This window comes from Aegilops tauschii, chromosome 6, assembly GCF_002575655.3.
Source record: "Aegilops tauschii subsp. strangulata cultivar AL8/78 chromosome 6, Aet v6.0, whole genome shotgun sequence".
Classification (NCBI taxonomy): domain Eukaryota; kingdom Viridiplantae; phylum Streptophyta; class Magnoliopsida; order Poales; family Poaceae; genus Aegilops; species Aegilops tauschii.
This window is the reverse complement of record NC_053040.3, coordinates 391,997,775-392,005,408: the sequence shown is the minus strand read 5'-3', so window position 1 is coordinate 392,005,408 and position 7,634 is coordinate 391,997,775.

The following is a 7,634-nucleotide window of genomic DNA, read 5'->3' as shown; positions in this document are numbered from 1 at the left end:
CAGCGCATCCCGGCCGCTCTCCATCAGTCAGCACCGCAGCAGCTCCCGCGCCACTGTGAGTGCAGCTCGCATGTTCGCCTGCTCCTGCCGGGTGTGTGGCGCTGTTGTCGCGGTGTGGCTTGCGGCCCTTACAGCGGCTCGCGCTTGTCGTGGAGTAAGGGTGGACGGCTCCTGGCCGCGTCGCCCGCGCCCAGCAGCGTTAGGTGGCGCCCGTGCCGCCTGGAGCGCGGGGTTGAGGTCTTCCTGGGCAGGCGGCGCCACCCGGGCGGGCCAGGCTGCCCAGTGGTCAGCGTCAGCCCTCGGGTCGCCGGACATCGGAGCCGCGGAGCGTCGGTGGATCAACTGATGGGGAAGAGGCTCCGGCGCACCCCTACCTGGCGCGCCAAATGTTGGATCTCGGGTTCCGGCAAAACCCTCTAGGTTCGAACACTGAGGTGCGTATGAAGATCTCCCCCTACAGATCCATGCTCTAGGTTTGCTAAGATCTCAAGGACTAACTCGACGAACTCGCAGCACAAAGGACGCAAGATTTATACTGGTTCGGACCACCGTTGTGGTGTAATACCCTACTCCAGTGTGGTGGTGGTGGATTGCCTCTCGGGCGGAGGACGAACAGTACAAGGGGAAGAACGGCCTCCTGAGGCGAGGTGTTCTGGTGCTTGGTGGGTGTGAGGATGAACTGAATGAGTTCGAGCCGAGTTGCCTGAGGCTCAGTTGCCTTCTACTGTGGTGGCTAGTCCTATTTATAGAGGACCTGGTCCTCTCCCCAAATATTGAGGGGGAAGGGAGCCAACAACGACCAATTTGAAAGGGGACAACTAGTACAAGCTATCCTGACAAAAGCAGTCTTCGCATACAAAAGGCTTTGGTGGTGACGCTGCCTTGGGCTCCACGGTGACCTCCGTCCTGCCGTCCAGCTGGTTTTGGTCTAGTTGCACCGATATGGGAACCTTTTCTTGACGCCTCGATACTCCTCGCCTGCGCTTGCTCCCTTAGCACCAAAGAGGAAACAAGGACACTGTGCGCGCTGGAGCCCGACTGGCGCCCGCCTGGTCTCGATCGTCATGGCTCACGTCACGAAAGCCTTGCGAGGTTTGCCTTGCCTTGATCTCTGCGCCCCTCGCGAGCCAACCTGGTGAGGCCGCTCCTGAGGAGGTCTTGTGTCGTCCGCCTCGCGAGGTTTGGCCCCTCGTTAGGGTCTTGAGTGCTTGTCGGTGAAGATGGGCCGTACGGGCCCGCTCGCAGAGCCACGCCGTGGGCCGCAGCCAGGCAAGTCTGGGGACCCCCGTTCCCAGAACGCTGACACCGATATCTTCACAAAGCCCTTGGATGAGAAAAGATTTAGCAAGTTGCGGTGTGAGCTAAATATCATAGAATCTTCAAATGTTCTTTGAAAAGGACACGCGTCCTAACACTTATGGAAAATTGATGACTTAGATGTCCAACACATGAAGTAACATTTTTCTTCAATCAATGAAGACAAACCCTCTAAGTGTGAAGAAATTAATGAAGAATTTGATTCTCAGAGTCCTACGACAATTGTACGCGGCGTCTGAAACCATCATTCTTATACGGTGGGTCACGCCACCAACAAAAGTTGAAATTCTTCAATTGAAGTTCTTCTTTTTTGAATTTCCTCAGTTGTTCAATTTCTTCAACTTTGCAATGTCTTCACTCTTTCAGTCATTGTTCTTCATTGACTTTATATATATTTGAGTTTTTAGTCCTCTACAGTATTCACTTATTGCAATATTCACTTATTGCTAATTCTTCAAGTTGCCTTTTCTGCTAAGTGAATGTGATCGGACCCTTCCCTCTCTATGCTAAACTCAACCCAGTCTGTTCACAAATTCTCCATGTGCATTCTATTTGAAACGCGTTCAAAATCTTCACTGTGTCCTTGTCAGCTGAAGAATTTGCGAACGAAACGTTAAAATATTCTTATCTGAATTTTCGGCTTTTGCCACTCAAACCGTTCCACATCCCATGATAGGATTTATCTATTCACCCACGATCTCACACGATCGCCACCGCTCTGTACGTGGGTGACACATGCCACTAGGATGAGAAGGGTCAGGGGCATGTTTGTCCATTTTCCTCGGATGAAATGTTTTTCACCTCGGTTATAAATACCCTCACCCTCCTCAGACTGCATTTACCCCGCTCGACCTCACTCCCCTCGCTCGAGCTGTCAAGACCTAGCGCCGCCGCTACTTCCATCGTCGCCGGTGAGGAAGAGCTTCACTGCCTCGACCTCGTCGCCGTCGTACTCGCGACAGCCGCGGATATCTTCACTCCGCCGCCGCCGTAGTTGTCTTCCTCTACCAAGTTAGGGCGTGGAAGATCTGGACTAATGAACTTCCAATCTACAACTCCCAGTTTATCATGTTCTTCGTCAAGGGTAATTAAAAGTTACTTTTACTGCCCTTGTTGATTCTGATGATTTCCGTAAAATCTTCAAAAGGTGTTTATTCTTCAACTTCCACACTTTAAACACCTCACACAAGCATCTGTTCTTGATCTGTTTCTCTAAGCAATGTTTTTCTTCAAGATTCCTCAATTGTGTGGATTTTTCAATCTATATAACTCTGGAACCTAAGTCAAAGAACGCTTAGCGAAATTCCTCAAGACACCTCTGGTCAAATTCCTCAAACTTGTTCATTTTGCAAAAACTTCTGAGAACGCATATGACCTCCCCAAATTCTTCGCACCTATACTCTATTCGCAGGTACACATGTCCGCTGCTGAATCACTAGGTACTCATCAACTTAACTCATTTGTAGCGTTCCTCGAAGACAAATTGCATACCTCCTCGGAGAACTCAATTGTTCAAAATCTTCGGCTGAAGAAAATGGCAGATGGCAAGAAACCTTAGAAGGGAGGCAAGAAACTGGAAGTGATCACTGCCTTTGAAATCCCTGATGATATCTATGCAGGGTACTGCACTCCTGATGAAGCAATTCATGGAAAGGAAACGAAGAATGAGCGCAAGGTGCGCATTCAGAGGATTGAAAGAAGATGGGCACAGGAATGGAGGGAGTACAGATATGTCACTCCTAAGTATATGAAGAAATTCGCAGTACAACCTCCTTGCCGAAGACCTCCGCTGCCACCTGGCCAAGAAGCTGATCCCACTAGCCTCAAGCGCGGTGAGGACTATCCTAATGAATGGGCCAAGCAGCAAGCAAAACTGGCCAAACTGGCTAAGGAAGCAGTGAGGAAATTCATCGAAGACTCTGCTACTACTGCTGAGGCCTCTGCTAGCAAGCCCAAGAAGGCTATGCCTAAGAAGCCAGCTCGCAAACCACCAAGTTCCTTAGCAATTCCCACACGACCAAGCTCTTATGTGCCCTCAAAGCAAATTCCTCAAGCTGCTCCAGTTCCTCCAGCTGCAAAATCTTCAGCTGCTCCTGCAAAGTCCTCAGCACCTGTGCATCTCGCCTCTTGCCAAAGGACCACATGCATCTCTATTGCTTCAGGAGCATCTGCAAGTTCCTCAGCTCCTCCTCAGTCTAGCCCCAATTTGCTGAAGACCAAAGCCACTACTGGACGAGGCACTAGACCAAGTCTTCACAAGAAGCAGGTTGCCTTCCACCCTGCCGTCAAGTGAAGACGAAGCTGATGATGATGAACTTGCTGATATGATTAGAGACAGACAGCATCGGGCTGCTAGAGCCAAAGGCACAGATGTGCCTCTTCTATTGGATCCCAAGCTGATCCTAGACTTCATTGATCTCGGGCACAAGGACCCCAACACTCCTATGCCTGACTTTAACCTCACACCTGGCCAAAGTCACATGTTGACCGCCTTCATAGGCAAAGAAAAATGGAAATTTGAGAAGGCCAGGCAACTGAATAAAGCTCAGTACAAGAAGGAGCATTTTCTAAAGAAGAATGTTGTCAAAATGACAACTGATCAACTTGTGACTATGCAAGCTGAGATCAAAACCCTCAGTGATGAATTTGATGCCTACCGTGCAGATTGGCTGGGAGCCAAAGTCAGATTCATCAAGATGGCGAAGGGATTCACCTCCAATGTTGCAGCCCCAACGCAACGTGAATCTCCTCAGGCTGAAGCATCTGCTCAGGCTACTGAAGAACGTGCCAACACTGCTGATGAAAATCAGGCCGCTGAAGAAAATGAAAGCACAAGGGCTGATGAAGACATTCTAGCCGGTGAAGAATCAGCCAGGGCAACCTCTAGTGTTGCACCTGAAGAACAAGCCAGGCCAGCTGAAGCATCTTCTGCTGCGCCTGAAGACACTGACAATGCCAGGGCAACTGCATCAGTTGCGCCTGAGGTAAATGAACCAATTTCCTCTGCTCCTCCTGTTGTGACAACAAGCATCAACCTTCCTTATGCATCAGAAGTGAAGAACACCAAGGCTGCAGAGCGAGCAACTGTGAAGAAAAGGAAAGCATCTGCTTCCTCAGAGTCTTCCGCACCAAAGAAGGCGAAGACTTTGACAAGCTCATTTGAAAATCCTATTGATGATGTTCCAGTTGCTAGCATGCCATCAAAGGAGATTGTTCCCTTTGGTGAAGATTATGAAATTCCAAATGAATCTGATGAAGAAGATCCTTCTGCTGCTTCGACAAAGCAGTTGGATGAAGAAATTGAAGTGGATAACATCCCTTCAACCCCTCTAGTATCATCGCCCATGCCTCAGTTCATGGCTGAAGAGGCAGGTGTTGAGGAAATTGATGAGGAAGATGAAGACTGGACATTGGGTGCACCACTCCAATTCTGAACAATGACAACTGGGAAAGTCATCACCCCAATTCACCGATGTTCACACCTCTGCAACAGATTCCTTCGTCCTCGGTCCAAACAGAAGAAATTCACACGGGCTCTAAAGAACCTCAAGCTTCTCTTCTTACCATCCCTGAAGAAGTTCCAGCCACTAGTGTTGATGTACATGTTGTTGAAGAAAAGGAGACCCAGGCTGTTACTGATGACATTGCAACTGAAATTCCTCAGCCTGCAGCTCTAGAGACTGTGATTCAAGAGGTTGTGAAGACTTTGACTGACACTCCTCAGCCCAAAGCCGAAGAATCCCTTCTCCAAGAAACAGAAGTTCAAAGCTGATGAGTTCTTCAATGAGCGCATTTTCTTCACGGAATACAATCCCTATGACTCTGCTCGTCTTCGACGCAAGCGCTTCTGGACAGCAAGTTAGATGAACTTCTATTCTTCACTGCTATTCGATAAGGACAAGACCTTTGACCAGGAGAATATTCCTCATGTGGATATGGAGTCACTACCCTGCTTCACCCCAGTCCTCAGTGTTCTGCACGACGCTGGGCTGCTCAACTTCTGCACCGACATCTGCGACTGGAATGAAGAACTCATTCTTCAGTTCTATCCTACACTGCACATCATAGGCAACGCTGAAGATGTGAATTCATGGGTGCTGGACTGGATGACTGAAAACACTCACTTCAAAGCTCCGGCCTCTGAAATACTTCATGCCCTCCCAGTCAGTCCTCCCCTTGATGTTGCAAGGCTCATCTACCATGACATTGAACTATCTGATCATTTCATGCAAGGCACCGCACATGGCTAAATATCAACTTGTGTGTCTATGGGGTGCCCCCTCCCCCGTATACAAAGGAGGGGAGGAGGAGGCCGGCCGACCCTAGGGGGCGCGCCCAAGTAGGGGAGTCCTACTAGGACTCCAAGTCCTAGTAGGATTCCACCAAGAGGGAGAGAGGGGGAAGGAAGGAGAGGGAGAGAGGGAGAAGGAAAGGGGGGCGCCGCCCCTCTTCCCTTGTCTAATTCGGACTGCAAGGGGGGCGCGAACTTCCCTAACTTCCCTCCTCTCTCTCCAATAAGGCCCATGGTGGCCCATTAGTTCCCCCGGGGGGTTCCAGTAACCCCTTCGGCACTCTGGTTTTACACGAAACCAACCGGAACACTTCCAGTGTCCGAATAACATGGTCCAATATATCAATCTTTATGTCTTCACCATTTTGACTCCTCGTCATGTCCGTGATCTCATCTGGGACACCGAACAACCTTCGGTATATCAAATCACATAACTCATAATACAAATCGTCATCAAACGTTAAGCGTGCAGACCCTACGGGTTCGAGAACTATGTAGACATGACCGAGACACATCTGCGGTCAATAACCAATAGTGGAACCTGGATGCTCATATTGGCTCCTACATATTCTATGAAGATCTTTATCGGTCAAACCGCATAACAACATACATTGTTCCCTTTGTCATCGGTATGTTACTTTCCCGAGATTCGATCGTCGGTATCATCATACCTAGTTCAATCTCGTTGCTGGCAACTCTCTTTACTCGTTCCATAATGCATCATCCCGCAACTAACTCATTAGTCACACTGCTTGCAAGGCTTATAGTGATGTGCATTACCGAGAGGGCCCATAGATACCTCTGCGACAATCAGAGTGACAAATCCTAATCTCGATCTATGCCAACTCAACAAACACCATCGGAGACACCTGTAGAGCATCTTTATAATCACCCAGTTACGTTGTGACGTTTCATAGCACACTAAGTGTTCCTCCGGTATTCGGGAGTTGCATAATCTCATAGTCATAGGAACATGTATAAGTCATGAAGAAAGCAATAGCAATAAACTAAATGATCATAGTGCTAAGCGAACGGATGGGTCCTGTCCATCACATCATTCTCTAATGATGTGATCCCTTTCATCAAATGACAACACATGTCTATGGCTAGAAAACTTAACCATCTTTGATTAACGAGCTAGTCAAGAAGAGGCATACTAGGGACACTCTGTTTGTCTATGTATTCACACATGTACTAAGTTTCCGGTTAATACAATTCTAGCATGAATAATAAACATTTATCATGATCTAAGGAAATACAAATAACAACTTTATTATTGCCTCTAGGGAATATTTCCTTCAGTCTCCCACTTGCACTAGAGTCAATAATCTAGATTACATAGTAATGATTCTAACACCCATGGAGTCTTGGTGCTAATCATGTTTTGCTCGTGAGAGAGGCTTAGTCAACGGGTCTGCAACATTCAGATCCGTATATATCTTGCAAATCTCTATGTCTCCCTCCTTGACTTGATCGCGGATGGAATTGAAGCGTCTCTTGATGTGCTTGGTTCTCTTGTGAAATCTGGATTCCTTTGCCAATGCAATTGCACCAGTATTGTCACAAAAGATTTTTATTGGACACGATGCACTAGGTATGACACCAAGATTGGATATGAACTCCTTCATCCAGACTCCTTCATTTGCTGCTTCCGAAGCACCTATGTACTCCGCTTCACACGTAGATCCCGCTGCTACCTCCTGAGCATGCGTTGGTTTTCCCTTAAAGAGGAAAGGGTGATGCAGCAAAGTAGCGTAAGTATTTCCCTCAGTTTTGAGAACCAAGGAATCAATCTAGTAGGAGACAACGCACAAGTCACCTAGTACCTGCACAAACAATCAAGAACCTTGCAACCAACACGATAAAGGGGTTGTCAATCCCTTCAATGTCACTCGCAAAAGTGAGATCTAATAGAGATAGTAAAGTAAATATTTTTGATATTTTTGTTGTATAGATTGGAAAGTAAAGATTGCAAAATAGTAAACGAGATGCGATGTAAATAAAAGAGATGTAATATAATAGGAAA